The sequence below is a fragment of the Oncorhynchus kisutch genome, linkage group LG25 (genome assembly GCF_002021735.2).
Source record: "Oncorhynchus kisutch isolate 150728-3 linkage group LG25, Okis_V2, whole genome shotgun sequence".
NCBI lineage: Eukaryota > Metazoa > Chordata > Actinopteri > Salmoniformes > Salmonidae > Oncorhynchus > Oncorhynchus kisutch.
In genome coordinates this window covers 6,489,364-6,510,684 of record NC_034198.2, presented here as the reverse complement: position 1 = coordinate 6,510,684, position 21,321 = coordinate 6,489,364, and positions in this window count along the sequence as shown.

The following is a 21,321-nucleotide window of genomic DNA, read 5'->3' as shown; positions in this document are numbered from 1 at the left end:
TTACCTCAGTGTTTGAAAAATGCACCAAAGACTAAACTGGAGGCTTGCTGGTGAAATGTGAATGCATCTGTAGCCATACAGCTGTTGTGCCTTTGAGGCCTCGTAACCTGGTTTGCGTCAGTAAATATCCAGCTGTATGAATGGGTAAATATGTTAAATGTGAGTGATTCACTATGGTTAAAAGGAAATAATTAGCATCTTAGTAAATGCAAATCGTATTATTTCAATGTTTTCACAGCATGTTAGGTGATACGTAGTTACAAATATGTGATGGAGATGGTATTTTATAGTAATATTTTGACATTTCCACAACAGTGGAGTATCAGACACACTGTAGAAACTAGACTCCATCTCTGTGGAAAAGAGGGCACAATAATTTGCCATAGCAGTAGGAAACCCTGATGAGAAATGAGTTGATTCCATAAGTCATCAGACCCTCATATCTAACGCCTTGGTCACGCCCTGGTCTTAATATTTTGTGTTTTCTTTCTTTATTTGGTCAGGCCAGGGTGTGACATGGGTTTATTTTGTGGTGTGTTTGTGTATGGGGGTTTTTCGTAGGTGTTGGGATTGTGGCTTAGTGGGGTGTTCTAGCAAAGTCTATGGTTGCCTGAGGCGGTTCTCAATCAGAGGCAGGTGATTCTCGTTGTCTCTGATTGGGAACCATATTTAGGTGGGTGATTGTTCATGTCTCTGTGTGTGTTAGCACAAGATAGACTGTTTAGGTTTTCGCGTTACGTTTGTTGTTTCTGTATTGTATGTTTTTTCGTCTTCATTAAATATGTATCAAGAATACCACGCTGCATTTTGGTCCGATCCTTGCTACACCTCTTCGTCAGAGGAGGAGATAGTAGAAAACCGTAACAGAATCACCCACCACACCAGGACCAAGTGGTGTGGTGACAGGCAGCGGCAGCAGGAGCTACGAAGTTTGGAGTATACGACTTGGGAGGAAATAGACAGGTGGGCGGTCGACCCAGAGAGAGTGCCGGAGCCCGCCTGGGATTCGCTGGAGCAGTGCGAAGAGGGCTATAGGAGAATGTAGTTGAAGAGACAAGCACGGCGGCGCAGAAGGAAGCCCGAGAGTCAGCCCCAAAAATGTCTTGGGGGGGGGGGGGGGGAGAGTGTGGCAGAGTCAGTGTTCAGACCTGAGCCAACTCCCCCTGTTTATCGTGAGGAGCAGCGATCACAGGATTTCTGGACTTGGGAGGAGATATTGGACGGAAAAGGACCCTGGGCACAGCCTGGAGAATATCGACGCCCCAAAGAAGAACTGGAGGCGGCGAAAGCGGCGAGGCGCTGGGATGAAGAGGCAGCACGGCAACGTGGATGGAAGCCCGAGAGTCAGCCCCAAAAATCTATTGGGGGGGGGGCTCAGGGAGAGTGTGGCAGAGTCAGGGTTCAGACCTGAGCCAACTCCCCCTGTTTATCGTGAGGAGCCAAGGAGGAGACCAGAACCAGAGCGAAGCAGAGACTGTGAAGGAGTTAATGGGGAAAGTGGAGGAGAGAGTTATGAGAGAGTTGCTAGGTCGGTGCTTTAGGTACGATATTCGCCCGACGGAGCGTGTCGGGGATTTGATGGCACCTGGGTCAGCGCTCCATACTCGTCCTGAGGTGTGTGTTAGTCGGCTGGTGAAGATTGTGCCAGCCTCCTGTGTACCTACCTAGCCTTGCACATCCTGTGCCAGCCCTGCTCTCAGGCTCTCCAGTACACCTTCACGGTCCGGTCCATTCTGTGCCACCTTCACACACCAGTCCTCCGGTGGCAGCTCCCCGCACCAGGCTTCCTGTGTGTGTCCTCGGCCCAGTACCACCAGTGCCAGCACCACGCACCAGGCCTTCAGTGCGCCTCGCCTGTTCAGCGCTGCCAGAGCCTTTCTCCTCTCCAGCGCTGTCGGAGTCTTGCGCCTGTCTAGCGCTATCAGAGCCTTCCTCCTCTCCAGCGCTATCAGAGCCTTCCTCCTCTCCAGCGCTGCCGGAGTCTCCTGCCTGTTCAGCGCAGCCCGAGCTGCCAGTCTGCATGGAGCAGCCAGAGCTGCCAGTCTGCATGGAGCAGCCGGAGATGCCAGTCTGCATGGAGCAGCCAGAGATGCCAGTCTGCATGGAGCTGCCAGTCTGCATGGAGCAGCCAGAGTAGCCAGAGCCGCCAGTCAGCCAGGATCCGCCAGTCAGCCATGATCTTCCAGATCCGCCAGTCAGCCAGGATCTTCCAGATCTGCCAGTCAGCCAGGATCTTCCAGATCCGCCAGTCAGCCATGATCTTCCAGAGCCAACTACCTGCCTGAGCTTCCTCTCAGTACTGGGCTTCCTCTCAGGGCTGAGCTTCCCCTCAGTGCCGAGCTTCCCCTCAGTCCCGAGCTGCCCCTCAGTCCAGTGGGGTCCTTGGTGAGGGTTATTAGGCCAAGGTCGGCGGCGAGGGTCGCGAATCAAAGGACGCGTTACAGGGGGACTAAGACTTGGTTGGAGTGGGGTCCACGTCCCGAGCCGGAGCCGCCACCATGGACAGACGCCCACCCGGACCCTCCCCTATGGGTTTTAGTGTGCGGCCGGGAGTCCGCACCTTGGGGGGGGGGGGGGTTCTGTCACGCCCTGGTCTTAGTATTTTGTGTTTTCTTTCTTTATTTGGTCAGGCCAGGGTGTGACATGGGTTTATTTTGTGGTGTGTTTGTGTATGGGGGTTTTTCGTAGGTTTTGGGATTGTGGCTTAGTGGGGTGTTCTAGCAAAGTCTATGGTTGCCTAAGGCGGTTCTCAATCAGAGGCAGGTGATTCTCGTTGTCTCTGATTGGGAACCATATTTAGGCAGCCATATTCTTTGAGTGTTTCGTGGGTGATTGTTCATGTCTCTGTGTGTGTTAGCACAAGATAGACTGTTTAGGTTTTCGCGTTACGTTTGTTGTTTTTGTATTGTACGTTTTTTTGTCTTCATTAAATATGTATCAAGAATACCACGCTGCATTTTGGTCCGATCCTTGCTACACCTCTTCGTCAGAGGAGGAGATAGTAGAAAACCGTAATACCAAGCCACCCAAGCAGACCTGTCCTACCTGTCCAAGGCTTTTAGGATTATCTCCCTATTGGAGGTAGAAGTGAATGAGCTTCGAGGTGAGAGGACAGTTCTGAAGTAGGATAAGGTGGCAACGGTCGAGAGCATCATGAGAGCGGTGGCTGACATCAGGGAGGAGCTACAGAAAGTTGTCAGTAGTCATAGAATTGCTTCAATACAAATACCACCATCCACACTCTAAGAGAACACAATCCCCACTACCACACCCTCACATCCCCTCATCACTGTAACCCTCTGGAACTCATACAGACTCATACTGAGGAAGACACTGAAAGGCCACCTGTGGTACCCACCGCACTCCCTCCAAAGAACATCACAGACAAATGAAATACAATTGTATTTGTAGACTAACAGTGAAATGCTTACTTACTCATTGTGTATTTCTATATTTATTCTGTGCATTTTTGGGAAGAACAACAAAGAGAGAAAAAGATTGAAAAATATAAATACTACAAGGAATAGATATAGAAAGAGTAACTAACTTGGCTATATATAAACAGTAGCAGCATGTGATGAGTCAGAAGAGATAGTGCAAAGAGGGTCATAGTCTGATGACTTGGGGTTAGAAGCTGTTCTGGGTCCTGTTGGTTCCAGAATTGATGCATCGGTACCACATACCATGTGGTAGCAGATAGAACAGTCGATGACTTGGGTGACTGGAGTCTTTGACAATTTTTAGGGGCTTCCTCCGACACCGCCTGGAATAGAGGTCCTGGATGGCAGGGAGCTCGGCCCCAGTCATGTACTGGGCCGTATGCACTACCCTCTATAACGCCATACGGTCAGTTGCCAAGCAGTTGCCATACCAAGCGGTATTGCAGCCAGTCAAGATGCTTTCAAAGGTGCAGTTGTGTACATTTTTGAGGATCGGGCACATGCCAAGTCTTTTCAGCCTGCCTTGGTGTATGTGGACCACAACAGCAGCACACAGGCATAGCACCCTATCTAGCTAACAACAAAACATTCCCACTACTTTCGAGAATGTTCCTTCCCATAAGAGTCTCATTAGGTCATTACCTAAAATTTTTTTAGGAATGTTCCAGTGATGTGCAAGACTGACTATGGTATAGGAAACCTACAAAATAATAGCAACAACCCCCTCTGCAGTTTAGAAAATGCTGTCATAACACTGTGCTGATAAACATTTGCAATACATGTCAACAGTCCAAGAGACCATTCCCTTCATTCTTAGAGCTAGGGGACAACATCCTGAATTTCCGCCTGACTGACGTGCCCAAAGTAAACTGCCTGTTACTCAGGCCCAGAAGCCCCAGGCTCCCAGGCTCTTATTATGGAAACATATTGCTTTAACATATGTCCGTCACCCAAATTGCAATTCCTACGGCTTCCACTACATGTCAACATTCAAGGTTCCGGGCTTCTTTTTGAAAAACAAACAAGTATTTGGAGTTTTTGTTAGGAGAGCACCTGGACCAAATCAGTCTTTCGGCACGTGAGGGAGAAGGTGCGCGCTTACGAATTTTACTTTCCTATTGAACATAGTACTTTCCGTGTGACGAAGTTGTACCGGTAGCTTTATGGACTCCTTTGTCTGCATGTTGAACGAGTGGATTACTGAAATCAAACAGACTTTTTGGGATATAAAGAAGGATTTTTATTCAACAAAACAGCCATTCATGTTGTAGCTGGGACCCTTGGGATTGCAAACAAAGGTAGATATTCAAAGGTAAGTGATTTATTTAATTGCTATTTGTGATTTTGTGAAGCCTGTGCTGGTTGAAAGATATGTTGATGTGGGGTGCTGTCCTCAGATAATCGCATGGTATGCTTTTGCCATAAAGACTTTTTGAAATCTGACAACGCAGTTGGATTACAAAGAAGTTAAGCTTTTAAATGATATAAGACTGTTTAATATTACAAATATTTATTTGAATTTTCTATATTAATTTTCTAGACACGTTTCTTTGGAATGTTACAAACATTTTCCAGAGTTCAGTATTCTGAGGGTTAAAAACAAAAAAATGCTGTTTAGAGAACAGCAAAAGCAACAACAAAAAATGACCAAGTATTAATTGTCACCGCAAGATTAAGTTTAAACATCTGTAGAACTGCGTAAACAACTACTCAACCTCATCATGAATTGACACATTTAGGCTACTTGTGGAAAGGTGCAAACATTGCAACATGAAATACTGAAATATAGATGCACAATACACACTGTCTCAAAAAGAATGACTTCAAATGACGACATCAATGTGAAAGTTACTGGTGCATTAAACAGCTGACTTTGAATGCAAACTATGCCAGATAAATGCTACACACTCATTGAAATAAAAGGTATAGCCTTACATCAAAGGACGTACTTAGGCCTACAATCGACAAGGACACATGAAGACAAACAAGCTCAACCAAAGAATGACGAAAATCACGAAATACAAAAGAAACATCAAAACATTCCTTTTTAAAACCACAGCTGAATGGACAGTGCCTCGGTAACCTACAGGTTGGAATAGTGGAGCTCTGTGGAGTGGTTCTGAATGGACAGCGCCTCTGACTAGTTTACATAAGTATTCAGACCCTTTACTCAGTACTTTGTTGAAGCACCTTTGACGGTGATTACAGCTTTGTGTCTTCTTGGGTATAATGCTACAAGCTTGGCACACCTGTATTTGGGGGGTTTCTCCCATCTTTCTCTGCAGGTCCTCTGCACAGCTATTTTCAGGTCTCTCCAGAGATTTTAGATCAGGTTCAAGGACATTCAGAGATTCGATCCTGACTAGTCTCCCAGTCCATGCCGCTGAAAAACATCCCTACTGCATGATGCTGCAAACACCATGCTTCACTGTAGGGATAGTGCCAGGTTTCCTCCAGTCAGGACTCTTGGCATTCAGGCCAGATAATTCAATCTTGGTTTCATCAGACCTGAGAATCTTGTTTCTCATGGTTTGAGAGTCTTTGTGCCTTTTGGCAAACTCCAAGTGGGCTGTCATGTGGTTTTCACTGAGGAGTGGCTTCCGTCTGGCCACTCTTAAGGCCTGTTTGGTGGTGCTGCTGAGATGGTTGTCCTTCTGGAAGATTCTCCCATCTCCACAGAGGAACTCTAGAGCTCTGTCAGAGTGACCATCATGTTCTTGGTCACCTCCCTGACCAAGGCCCTTCTCTCCCGATTGCTCAGTTTTGCAGGGCGGCCAGCTCTAGGAAGAGTCTTGGTGGTTCCAAACTTCTTCCATTTAAGAATGATGGAGGCCAGTGTGTTCTTGGGGACCATCAATGCTGCAGAAACTTTTTGGTACCCTTTCCCAGATCTGTGCCTCAACACACTCCTGTCTCAGAGCTCTACAGACAATTCCTTCAAACTCATGGCTTGGTTTTTGCTTTGACATGCACTGTCAACTGTGGGACATTTTAGACAGGTGTGTGCCTTTCTAAATCCTGTCCTATCAAGTTGTAGAAACATCTCAAGGATGATCAATGGAAACAAGATGCACCTGAGCTAAATGTTGAGTATTATAGCAAAGGGTCTGAATACATTTCTAAAAACCTGTATTCGCTTTGTCATTATGGGGTATTGTATGTAGATTGTAAAAATATGTCATCCAATTTAGAATAAGACTAATGTAACAAAATATGGAAAAAGTCAAGGGGTCTGAATACTTTCCGAATGCACTATATATGAAAATCCTAACTTGCACGCAGATCTTTAGAAATGGTAGTTTCAATTTTAAACTGGCACTCCATTATGAAAAAGGTTGCCGAACTCCTGCTATAGGCTATATGAAGCCACCCTTGTGGAAAGTACTGTGACAGTGTCGTTGTCTCCTGTGCTTCCCACCAACATTGTCTTGTGCGCTTCAATATATATATTTTATTTGTCTGCTGCATTATTCGCCACGAAAGGGAAACATTCTGCGAATATTGAAGCATTGTATCAACAAGGTGGCTCTGAGAATATTGTAATATTGTATGGACGAACAAGGCGGCTGTGAGAATTTTGAATGTGGGCGGCTTGCGCATTTCCCCCAGGCCAGCTTGTCTCGCGTCTGATATTATTGTTGCCTACGCAGTAGTTGCACTCTCTGGTGATTATATACATATACCACACTATAGCTAAATAACCTAGCAATATTTAATTACGTTTTGCCAGCAATATTGATCTGTACGAATTCCTCATTTTAATTGAGGAAGATGGACAAGCAATACTGATAGAGTGAGAGGTGGAAATTCATTATACCAGAGGCAGGTAGGCTACAGGTACGGATTAGGGATGCAGGCAGAGGATGAAGTATGTGTCAAGCCTGCTCCCGCTCTTCCACCCTGGTGTTCAAGGGCGCCAGACTGCCCTGCATTACGCTCTTCTGCCACCATCATTTACGCACACCTGCCTTCCCTCGTCACGCGCATCAGCGATATTGGACTCACCTGGACTCATCCAATCACCTGTTTATTACCTCCCCTATATTTGTCATTTCCCCATCTCTGTTCCCCACTGCTGCATTGATTGTAATTCGTTTCTGTCTCGTTCTATGCCCGTTCCCTATTTAATGTTTGACTCCCTGTACTTGCTTCTCCTCTCCAGCGTCATCCCTTGACAGTATGCCTAAAAAGTTAGCCCAACTAAGTAATCATTCATGATTTGGATAATCTCAATTATCATTCTGTCACTGCATGACAATGTATATTTGTTATAACCTACTGTCTTCGAAGCCAAAACCAGGACATGTATTTTGTGGAAATGCTCTAAATAGCAAGTTGTTCAGTTGTGTTTATTTTTATACTAATACATAACACCAAGATTGCACTAGCCTACTGGGCAAATAAATAAAATTGTAAATTAGGTTTACAGCTATCACAGCTTATATTTTATTAGCCATAAAGTGACTTTCGGTTTTGAATGGCCACCAAAAATGCGGGCTTCCCCACCTCCCAATTCCCAATTAAATTAACAATAAAGGGAGACGGGTGGGCAACGGTGTTGGGGGCTGTAACAATGGTGAGGTGTAAATGTCAGGATAACTTAATGAAATGTCTCAGGCTGGACACATTGGCAGTCAGGATCTCTAGTCTCTACCAAGTTCTCAACACACCATGTTCCCCTTATCCTACAGTTAGTGGACAAATCAACTTTTGAGTGTTCAGAGATGAAAACACTTAATTTCTTCTGACTGGCATGGAAGTGGCTAGAGTCTACAGAGTTGTAAGGTTAATTAGGAGTCTGAAAGTAGGGTGTTTGTTAGTGTAAACAAATACATGTATTTTCTTGGTGACCTGAACTTAGACTGGTTATCATCTAGCTGTCCTCTCAAGAGGAAGCTTCTAACTGTGACTAACGCCTGTATTATGACCCAGGTTATCACTCATCCAACTACAGTGTCGGAAAGTATTAGTGGATCTGTGACATCCACTTGTATTGATCATATTTTCACTAATGCTGCAGAGCGATATAAGTTCCCATTGGCTGTAGAGACATTCCATATCATTTCAGCAGCAATGACACCCACCATCTCAGATTGCTCTAAAAATCAATCCTGTAGTTAGAAACAGGTAAGATTTGCAATCCTAGCATATTATTTTGCTGAAATTAAGGTAATTGATTGCACTCAAATTGGCTATTTGAATGTATATAATTTAAATAATAATCTAATTATAAACCGGGCACGTATCTGCTTCACTGACTGGTGTGCAGAAAAAGGGGAACATTGTGAGTATGGGAAAACAACAAACAGAGCTGAACGTCATTCTACGGGACTTGTATGGTTCAGTGAGAAACATGATTTTTTGGTTTTATTGTTTTATTTCCCCAGGTAGGCAGGTTGAGAACACCTTTATTTAACCAGGTAGGCAAGTTGAGAACACCTTTATTTAACCAGGTAGGCAGGTTGAGAACACCTTTATTTAACCAGGTAGGCAGGTTGAGAACACCTTTATTTAACCAGGTAGGCAGGTTGAGAACAAGTTCTCATTTACAACTGCGACCTGGCCAAGATAAAGCAAAGCAGTTCGACACATACAACAACACAGAGTTACCCATGGAGTAAAACAAACATACAGTCAATAATACAGTAGAAAAATAAGACTATATACGATGTGAGCAAATGAGGTGAGATAAGGGAGTAAATACAATATAACAAGTAAAACACTGGAATGGTAGATTTGCAGTGGAAGAATGTGCAAAGGAGCTAAATAAATAAATAAATATATACAGTAGGGGAAGAGGTAGTTGTTTGGGCTAAATTATAGATGGGCTATGTACAGGTGCAGTAATCTGTGAGCTGCTCTGACAGCTGGTGCTTAAAGCTAGTGAGGGAGATAAGTGTTTCCAGTTTGAGATTTTTGTAGTTCGTTCCAGTCATTGGCAGCAGAAAACTGGGGCGCAGTGCACGCTAACCAGGTGTTTCCTCCGACACATTGGTGCGGCTGGCTTCCGGGTTGGATGCGCGCTGTGTTATGAAGCAGTGCGGCTTGGTTGGGTTGTGTTTCGGAGAATGCATGGCTTTCGACCTTCGTCTCTCCTGAGCCCGTACGGCAGTTGGGCAATTGGATACCAAGAAATTGGGGAGAAAAAGGAGGGTACATTTTTTTTTTTTATAAATAAAAGTTACTGGAGGCCAAGTCTGGAAACGGTGGAGCACTATTCTCAGACAACACAGCAGCAGCTCCCCCAGTTAAAAGAACCACATAAATTTCCAGCAGCGTGGAGCCAACAAGAAACAAGAACATGGGACAATTTTTCATTCAATCTATAGTTAATTAAATTTTATTGGTAATTTATAACACAACCTTTTGATATAGCCAATCATTTCATAGACATTTCATAGACAAAAAAATACAAGTTAAATACTGACTTTCAGCTTACCTATAGGAAAGGGCACTCAACTTGTACTGCACTCTCAGATAACTGATGTTTGGATAAAATAAATGGATAATAAGATGATGGTTCAAAACATTCTCCTCAACCTAAACCTCAACTGGAGTTGTGCATAAATGGTGTGACCATTTGAGCAAGTTGAAGAAGCTGAACTCATAGGAGTACAATTGGATGGTCAGTCATCATGGTGAAGTCATATTGACAAAGTTGTTGCGTTTTTGACACAAAGCTAAATGGAACTTGTTGTTCAGGTTCTGAGCCCCGGTTTCCCAACTGATAGAATTTAGGCCTACTACAGTCAGAGGTCACCAAGCGCAACATAGCTTCAGCGTGTAAATCAGCTAGAAAGATGTGTCGGCATCGAGTAATTGTCTCTGGCCCCCTTTGCATCCCGCAAAGGCGGAGGTGTTGCTAACATTTATGATAGCAAATTTCAATCTACAAAAAAAACAAAACATTTTTGTCTTTTGAGCATCTAGTCATGAAATCTATGCAGCCTACTCAATCACTTTTTATAGCTACTGTTTACAGGCCTCCTGGGCCATATACAGCATTCCTCACTGAGTTCCCTGAATTCCTATCGGACCTTGTAGTCATAGCAGATAATATTCACATGGAAAAGTCCACAGACCCACTCCAAAAGGCTTTCGGAACCATCATCGACTCAGTGGGTTTTATCCAACATTTCTCTGGACCTACTGACTGCCACAGTCATACCTAGTTTTGTCCATTGGAATAAATGTTGGGGATCTTAATGTTTTTCCTAATAATCCTGGACTATCGGACCACCATTTTATTACGTTTGCAATCACAACAAATAATCTGCTCAGACCCCAACCAAGGAGCATAAAATGTCGTGCTATAATTTCTCAGACAACCCAAAGATTCCTTGATGCCCTTCCAGACTCCCTCTGCCTACCCAAGGATGCCAGAGGACAAAAATCAGTTAACCTCCTTAACGGAGGAACTCAATTTAACCTTGCACAATACCCCAGATGCAGTTGCACCCCTAAAAACTAAAAACATTTGTCATAAGAAACTAGCTCCCTGGTATACAGAAAATACCTAAAGCAAACTTCCAGGAAATTGGAACGGAAATGGCGCCAGAACCAAACTGGAAGTCTTCCGACTAGCTTGGAAAGACACTACCGTGCAGTACTGCTGCTCGATCATCCTATTTTTCCAACTTAATTGAGGAAAATAAGAGAAAATCTGAGAATTTTTTTGATACTGTCGCAAAGCTAACTAAGAAGCAGCATTCCCCAAAGAGAGGACGGCTTTCACTTCAGCAGTAATAAATTCATGAAAAGATCATGATCTTTTCATGAAGCAAATTAAGGACTCCTCTTTAAATCTGCGTATTCCTCCAAAGCTCAGTTGTCCTGAGTCTGCAAAACTCTGCCAGGACCTAGGATCAAGGGAGACACTCAAGTGTTTTAGTACTATATCTGTTGACACAATGATGAAAATAACTATGGCCTCTAAACCTTCCAGCTGCATACTGGACCCTATTCCAACTAAACTACTGAAAGAGCTGCTTCCTGTGCTTGGCCCTCCTATGTTGAACATAATAAACGGCTCTCTATCCACCGGATGTGTACCAAACTCGCTAAAAGTGGCAGTAATAAAGCCTCTCTTGAAAAAGCCAAACCTTGACCCAGAAAATATAAAAACAATGGTCCTATATCGAATCTTCCATTCCTCTCATTTTTTTTTAGAAAAGGCTGCTGCGCAGCAACTGCTTTCCTGAAGACAAACAATGTACATGAAATGCTTCCGTCTGGTTTTAGACCACATCATAGCACTGAGACTGCACTTGTGAAGGTGATAAATGACCTATTAATGGCGTCAGACCGAGGCTTTGCATCTGTCCTTGTGCTCCTAGACCTTAGTGCTGCTTTTGATACCATCGATCACCACATTCTTTTGGAGATTGGAAACCCAATCTCAAATCAACTGTAAATGTCGGTGTTCCTCAAGGTTCTGTTTTAGGACCACCATTGTTTTCACTGTATATTTTAACTCTTAGTGATGTCATTGGAAAACATAATGTTAACTTTCACTGCTATGCGGATGACACACAGCTGTACATTTCTATGAAACATGGTGAAGCCCCAAAATTGCCCTCGCTAGAAGCCTGTGGATGGCTGCAAACTTTCTACTTTTAAACTCGGACAAAACAGAGATGCTTGTTCTAGGTCCCAAGAAACAAAGATCTTCTGTTGAATCTGACAATTCATCTTGATGGTTGTACAGTCGTCTCAAATGAAACTGTGAAGGACCTCGGCGTTACTCTGGACCCTGATCTCTCTTTTGACGAACATATCAAGACTGTTTCAAGGACAGCTTTTTTCCATTTACGTAACATTGCAAAAATCAGAAACTTTGTCCAAAAATGATGCAGAAAAATTCATTCATGCTTTTGTTGAATCTAGGTCAGACTACTGCAATGCTCTACTTTCTGGCTACCTGGATAAAGCAATAAATAAACTTCAGTTAGTGCTAAATACGGCTGCTAGAATCCTGTCTAGAATTTTAAAAATTGGATCATATTACTCCAGTGCTAGCCTCCCTACACTGGCTTCCTGTTAAGGCAAGGGCTGATTTCAAGGTTTTACTGCTAACCTACAAAGCATTACATGGGCTTGCTCCTACCTCCTACCTACCTGACCCCTCCAGTATTTATGCTGCAGTAGTTTGTGTCGGGGGGCTAGGGTCAGTCTGTTATATCTGGAGTATTTCTCCTGTTTTATCCGGTGTCCTGTGTGAATTTAAGTATGCTCGCTCTCTTTCTCTATCTCTCTCGGAGGACCTGAGCCATAGGACCATGCCTCAGGACTACCTGGCATGATGACTGCTTGCTGTCCCCAGTCCACCTGGCCGTGCTGCTGCTCCAGGTTCAACTGTTCTGCCTGTGGCTATGGAACCCTGACCTTTTCACCGGACGTGCTCCCTGTCCCAGACCTGCTGTTTTCAACTCTCTAGAGACAGCAGGAGCGGTAGAGATACTCTCAATGATCAGCTATGAAAAGCAAACTGATATTTACTCCTGAGATGCTGACTTGTTGCACCCTCGACAACTACTGTGATTATTATTATTTGACCATGCTGGTCAGTTTTTAACATTTTAAACACCGTGGCCATGTTCTGTTATATTCTCCTATCTAGGTTTCTTGTTAGGTTTTGGCCTTTCTAGGGAGTTTTTCCTAGCCACCGTGCTTTTACACCTGCATTGATTGGTGTTTGAGGCTGGGTTTCTGTACAGCACTTTGATATATCAGCTGATGTAAGAAGGGCTATAATAAATACATTTGATTTGATTTGCTTGAGCACATCTTGTTACCCTTGTTGCCCATCATGAATTGTATTGAGGCAAAAAAATTTAAAAGTATCCTTTATCCAATTAGCAGAATGAACACTAAATTGATTTCAACATTATTGAGTTATAGACATTAACCTATACTGTAGGATATTGATATTTTAATGCAGTCATCTCAGTTTTCATTTAATAAAGCATATTTTTTATCCTTTGCAAAGACATTGACAACTTTGTATTTGTAGTCAAGTAATTTGTGAAGTTATCGGTGGTCAGAGAGAGACAGAACATCTTGATTCTATGTTTAGAGGAGATCTTCTGTGTATAAAGTGACGCGGTGGGGAAAAACACATCTAACGACGTACTTAGCTGTTCCACTCGTGGTCTGAGGCATTCGGTAAATAACAAGCGTTTTCAAGTGCGACTTCAGTAACAATGGATTTGGGAAACCGTTCGGAGAATTAACAATGCTCCTACAAAGTTTCTAACGATGAACTGAGCCTTAAGATGCATTCGGGAAACCGGGCCCTGACCCATTACCAGCGCAACGTTTTCTTCTACAAATACCGGATCCCTGGGACTACATTTTACGTTCATCAACCATGTTGTGGGCCGTTATAAAACTCATTAATCATTTGTTTACACATTGTCCAGACTTGTTACCTCATTGACTAACTAGCTAACAACCTGATAACTTTACCAGTATATCCCAAAAATTGTGGGCACAGAAAGAAAGGGGATAGTTTATTTAGGAGATTAATGATCATATGAATGATCGAACTCTTGCATGTTGTCATCACAAACCTGACGTTTTTAAAGAGACAGTACAATTTTCAATGTAATGCATCTCAATAGAAAAATTGTGGTTTTACGCAATGTAAAAAGCAGAAACCTAATATTCCACTAATTACTTTGTAATTTCAATGACAAGCATTCGTATCAACATTTTTGCTTTTATAATAAATAAAATGTCTTCACAGTACTACATATTAGTTTCTAGGGCCCAACAGGTGCTTGAAAAGTAGCTAGAATTCATATAGGATGTAGGATTTCAATCCGGACCTGGCTCCACAAGGGTGCTTAACCCTCTCAGTTCAAACTTGAGTTCCCTCAGTTTTACGTCTCTGTCCCTATGTTAAAATGAAAAAAAATCTATCTCTACTGTGCTGTGCCAGCACAATGGACAGGGAACGCCACGGTGTGTGTAGGGGGGGCTATGGTAAGCCACAGGGTGTTTCGGTAATCTCTGTGGAAACTAAGTGAATAATGTGATTTGATTTTGATTTATAAGGGGCAGGCCCGCGGGGTCAAGTTTACTGTTTCACTTAACTCTGCCTCACGCCATACCACTACCGAGTTTAGTTAGCTTCTTAGCTAGCTGTAAAAAGTGTTAATGTTATTAACTTTAGCGCATTTAGTGAGCTCAAACCAGTTAATCTGCCACAATGGATATCAGAAATTGGATTCGCCAAAGTACCCAAACAAAGGAGAATGGGACGATGAGCAGAAGCAGCAGCATTAAACCGCCAAGCCCAGCAGCGATGATGCTGCCGAGCTCTAGCTAGCTCCATGTGCAGAGCCTACCCACCCTTCCACAAGCGTTGCCAGGATAATGGCTCCACAGCTGCCTCTTCCTGATGACATTGGAGCAGAGTTGCCAGCCTAGGTTAGCCTAGAAGCCTACCCTAGTCGCAGGTTTTCTGTCCAAAAACATTCATTTAATAGCAACTGGTTCAGAGGAAAAGAGTAACTGGAATACTCAGTTACTGCAGCATTTTGTTTCCCCATGTTAAATGTTCTGTGTTGGGTCGAATGCTAACGCAGACAAGGACTTTTTGGAGGCTGAGTTGCGCTTGCCAATGTCGCTTGCCAGTTTTTCCAGACTGAAATCGCCTGCTCTGGCTCCAATGAAGAAAAATTGATAACCTACAAAGATTCTCTGGGACTCCACAAGTTGCAGCCTCCTTGATGCTCTGTGGAACTTCCTGAGTAATCGATCATTCCATCCCCCCCGAAATATTCTTGTAAGATCCCCCATCACAGCTGTGCATTTGTTTTGTTTTTTTGCATTATGTGCTATTGCTCTGTCTGTGTGCTACGTTTTGCTTGTCCTATGTTGCTCTGCTCTGTAAATTGGTATAGAATCAGTTTGATCCCCTCTGTCAAAGATGCTTGGATGTCCTTTTTTGATATTTTCAGTGGTATTGTTAACAAACCCGCCCCCGGTTCGACTGTGATCTTGCAGAGGTACTACACCTCAAGAATTGTATTTGGCAAAAGGCTCGGCACACACATTCTCAGGCTGACTGGCTCTCGTTCAGGCAAATGAAAAATAAGTGCACTCAGGCTATCCAGAAGGCCAAAGTTAGTTACTTTAAGGAGCAGTTCTCTCTCTGTGGGTCTAACCCCAAGAAAGTTCTGGAAAATGGTTAAAGACCTGAAGAATAAACCCTCTTCCTCACATCTGCCCATGTCCCATGATGTGGTTGTTACTGACACGAAGCACATGGCTGAGCTCTTTAATCACCACTTCTTTAAGTCAGGAGTCCTATTTGACTCAGCCATGCATCCTTGCCCGTCCAACATTTCCTCATCTCCCACCCCTTATAATGCGACTAGCCCATCGCATGTCCCACTGATTGATGCTTATTTATAAAACCCTCTTAGGCCTCACTCCCCCCTATCTGAGATATCTACAGCAGCCCTCATCCTCCACAGACAAGACACGTTCTGCCAGTCACATTCTGTTAAAGGTACCCAAAGCACACACATCCCTGGGTCACTCGTCTTTTCAGTTCGCTGCAGCTAGCGACTGGAACGAGCTGCAACAAACACTCAAACTCTTCATTCAAAGACTAAATCATGGACACTCTTACTGACATTTGTGGCTGTTTTGCATGATGTATTGTTTTCTATACCTTCTTGCCCATTGTGCTGTTGTCTGTTCCCAATCCTTTTTATGCTGTTGCCATCATACTGTGTTGTCATGTGTTGCTGCCTTGCTATGTTGTTGTCTTAGGTCTGTCTTTATGTAGTGTTATATCTCTTGTCGAGATATTTAAAAAAAATATTATCCCAGCCCCCGTTCCCGCAGGAGGCGTTTTGCCTTTTGGTAGGCCGTATTGTAAATAAGAATTTGTTCTTAACTGACTTGTCTAGTTAAATAAAAATGTGGTCACTGATCATTGTTTGTCTGTATTGTTATTGTCATTGTTTTTAATAATCTGCATAGGGACTGCGGTTGAAAATTAGCCGACTGGCTAAAACCAGCACTTTTACTGAAACGTGTAAAAATACAAATAAACTCAAACGGATTAGTTGAGCTTTCCTTGGCTTCTTCTGTGACTGAACAAAGTGGGAAATTAGTTATTGTATGTAGTTGTGGAAGCCACAAAAGTCAGTCCATGTTTCAGTGCAGTAAGCATGACTTGTTTGAAAAGGTAAGATTGAAACAGTGTAGTTGGTTGTTTTTTAAAATCAAATCTTGCTTTAGGGTGTAGGGCACTGTCCATGGTGCTGATAGCGCGCAGCAGAGATTTTGTGCCATTGAACCTGTAACTTCTTGGTCAAAAGCATTTTAACTTTTATGTTTATTGGGGTGTTGTGGGATATAAGCAGAATTCAATATAATTCCAATAAAGGAACCCAAATGATGCCCCTGTCTCATCATAGAAATAGATACATTCTAAATGTAACTATACGTATTGGAAACGTGTTTATGGTAGGCTAGCACTGCTAAATTGATTAAGCGGGTCATATTTGATTTACAGAAGTGTATTGTACCATATAACAATGTGTTGCTGAACTCATCAAGTGGCATGATTTTGCTTGTTTGAAGTGGGCCTGTCCAGGCCTATTAATTTGTTAAGACAGCTGTGTATGGCTGCATCTCACTGTAGTAGGATGTAGCCTATGTTTTGGTTATTTGGATCTCCATTCGCCTTTTGTTGACTGCATGTGTTTACTGTTAAAGTAACTAGCCTATATATAGATTGTTTACTCGGCCTACTACTTGGTACCACTGTTTTCTTCTGTTCTCATTCATTTGTTCACATTCGCAGTTGTCGGTATTTTAAGCCAAACTGCTATTCAGAATCTTTGGTTGCATGCTTGAATAACTAGGCTACTCGTTTGCATTATTTTGGTAAGACACCTGTGTGTACGACTGCATTCAAACAGTCTGTTTGTAATATCTATCTTGAGGCCTATATTAATTACCAAAACGGCCTAGCTGTAGTGCGCTGTCCATTATGTTGATACAGTGTAGCAGAGATAGGCTACAGATTTCAAAAGCACTCAATAATCTCAGTGTCTCTGAATTTGAACTTTATATGCGTAATAATATAAGCAGAATCAATAGAATTCCAATGCAAGAACCCCCAAAATGTAGCCCACCTCGCCGATTTCAACTGCCCCTTTAGTCACTTTATCCTTAAAAAATATAATTTTCTTGTGCTTCTAAATTACATGTTGTATTCCTAACTTTTTAACATTTGGAGAGCCAGTGCTACCAATTAAACATTTGAATTTAGAGCCCTGTGTAACAACTCTCGTGGGTTGAAGAAGGAGACCAAGGTGCAGCGTGGTAGGCGCTGATGATTTTAAATTAACTGAACACCGCAACAAAATAACAAAGTAGAAAAAAACGAAAGCGCCTAGTTCTGTCAGGCAACAAAACAGCTAAACAGAAAATAACTCCCCACAAAACCCAAACGGAAAATCACAACTTATATATGATCCCCAATCAGAGACAACGATAGACAGCTGATTGGGAACCACACATAGCAAAAACAACAAAGAGTTAGAAAACATAGAAACAGAAAACCTAGAATGCCCACCCTAATCACACCCTGACCTAACCAAAAACAGAAATAAAAGGCTCTCTAAGGTCAGGGCGTGACACCCTGCTTCTAGAATCTATGCCAAGCTGTTCTGGCTCGTGATGGCCCAGTGCCATATTAAGACACTTTGTGTTTGTGTTTCCTTTATTTTGGCAGTTACCTGTACATATTTTGTTGTCTCTTGGTATATTTCTAATTTCATGTAATATTATGTTGTTGTTCTTGTCTATACGATAGACGATGTACTCTGTCATGTATTTTTACATTTTATGTGGAAGAGTACCTGCTGCATGTGCAATAGCTAATGGGGATGCAAATAAACTAAACCCAGGACCAAATAGGTCTTGATCTGATGATTAGAACTGTGAAATATTTATCTTGGTTGGAGCAGACTGCTGAGTGATGCTCCACACTCTGTCAGATCTATGTCTATAAGAGATGAGGAAAGGACACTCTTCTACTCTGTCAGATCACAACTGGAGAACAGAGGAGGATCTCTGTATTTGAGACATCTCTGTGTGTGTGTGTGTGTGTGTAGAGAAAGAGTATATGCATGTTCTTGTCACTGGCAGCAAGTGTATCAGAAATATGACAGCTGGTTCCTAGACCTCACCCTGGCACTCTCGCCTTTGGAGGACAGGTGACAGCGACACAAAATACCAGATACCTCTACCCCAGCAGTACTCAGTGTGTGTGTGTGTTGCCAGAACTGTGGCTGTATATTTTGAGTCAGACAAGAGGAACTCATTGGCAGTGTGTGGCCATCTGTCACCATTGCCATAGCAGAACCGAAACGAGTTCTGAAATGTACATTTTATCCAAAGCCACCTCCGCATCCCTTAGTTTGGAAGTACACACTTGTTTATAAGTATGCCTGTTTGTTTGTTGTGGCTTTGCGAATACATTGTACTGTACGCTGTGTCTTCTGACCTGACCCACCATCCACCAGTTCACTAAGCAGCGAGGATAGTATATAGCAAAATCAATCCCGCCTCATCTTGTTGTGCTACTAGACAACAATCTTTAGTTTAAGAATCCTGTATTAATACTGAATATCGTATATACTGTAATTGTAAGGAGGTGGACTGGCTGGATAAGTGTCTAAGGTGCCAAAGGACTGGACAAGAGGATCGTTGACAGTTGCAACTGGTTTTATTTTTTATTTTCAAGCAAAGCTGAATGGCTTTGCACAGTGCCAGAATCCCAAAAATAAGAAAAATCTAAAATGCCAAAACGTACAAAATGAAGTAAACTTGTCCAAACATAAATATAATGAACTCAAGGAAAGCTGAACCCGTGCACTACGTTAGCTTAGCATTAGACTAGCTGGGTTGGCATGACATGAAGCAAATAGAATGCACATCACGGTAAGTGCACAGCTCAGCTTCTGAAACATAAACGCAGTTAGCACAACATAATGACTCTTAACAGTATTAGTTTATCAGTCTAACAATGGACCAGAGATCACTAAAATGTGTTGTTTGTTTGTTCCTTTACAGCATGCCCGCTGTATCTTCCCCCAGCTCCCAACACATTGTGCATATGGCGCTCTGCTGCACATTACACACCTGTGCTCAAACAATTAAATAGTACCTTGTAATTCATGATGATTTCTAATAGATGTTGACGGGAATGAGAACTGTCACAACAATCCATCATGTACATGTATAGTCTGATTTGATCCATCCTGTGCAGTCTGTTTGAATCTTTTTTCAAATTCATCCCAGTCGTGTTTGAATCTTGTTTGGATCCCACTGTGTATCCTATAATTCCACGGAATAACCTGGACCCAAGGGAGCGCTCCCTCATCCGCCATAGCAATATTCTCCCTGTGCTTTGAAGTCAGTATAATGAAGTGAGCCTTACGACCTGCCTGTGCCACACAGCAACACCTGTCGACACTCCTCAACTCTGAGCTCCAAACCGTTACTTTGGCTCAGTCTGAAAGTTCAACAGACAGCTTGTACTACCGTCTCAGCAACCTGGCCTCAGGGCAATTCATAGGATTTGGTATGTACATTTGTTTCCCTCCATTTTGTATGATATATTAGATTAGGTTACGTTATGAGTGGAATAGCGGTCGTGCAATATCATACGAATTAGAGGAACTTTAGTATAATAGTGTACGTCTTACCCACTTGTATGAAGTAATTTATCATATATCTCGGAGAAGTCTGGTCTCAGAGCTCAGCACAAATTTAACACTAGTTGCTTACAGTAACTCCTGCCTCCTTAGAGTAACACTAACCTTTTAACACCACCTTCTTAATGCTAACTCCTTAACCCTAATTTACCTCTTGTACTCAACTCTAAGGGGCGGTTTTGCGAACAGATCAAGCCTAATCCTAGACTAAATTGCATTTTTAAACTGGTCTAACTGAAATAGAATTTCTCAGACATGGTTTAAAATAGTCTCAGACTTGCCCTAGTCCTTAAAAAGTCAGATTTTTCAGTAGGACGATTACAGTTAATCTAGGGTGGACTAGTAACTGAAAGGTTGCACGTTCAAATCCCCAAGCTGACAATGTACAAATCTGTCGTTAAGCCACTGTTCCTAGGCCGTCATTGAAAATAAGAATTTGTTCTTAACTGACTTACCTAATACAGGGAGGAGGTGTGGTGTCAGGAAAATAACCTCACACTCAACGTCAACAAAACTAAGGAGATGATTGTGGACTTCAGGAAACAGCAGAGGGAACACCCCCCTATCCACATCGATGGAACAGCAGTGGAGAGTGTAGTAAGTTTTAAGTTCCTCGGCATACACATCACAGACAAACTGAATTGGTCCACCCACACAGACAGCATCGTGAAGAAGGCGCAGCAGCGCCTCTTCAATCTCAGGAGGCTGAAGAAATTCGGCTTGTCACCAAAAGCACTCAAACTTCTACAGATGCACAATCGAGAGCATCCTGTCGGGCTGTATCACCGCCTGGTACGGCAACTGCTCCGCCCACAACCGTAAGGCTCTCCAGAGGGTAGTGAGGTCCGCACAACCCATCACCGGGGGCAAACTACCTGCACCACCCGATGTCACAGGAAGGCCATAAAGATCATCAAGGACAACAACCACCCGAGCCACTGCCTGTTCACCCCGCTATCATCCAGAAGGCGAGGTCAGTACAGGTGCATCAAAGCTGGGACCGAGAGACTGAAAAACAGCTTCTATCTCAAGGCCATCAGACTGTTAAACAGCCACCACTAACATTGAGTGGCTGCTGCCAACACACTGACTCAACTCCAGTCACTTTAATAATGGGAATTGATGTAAAA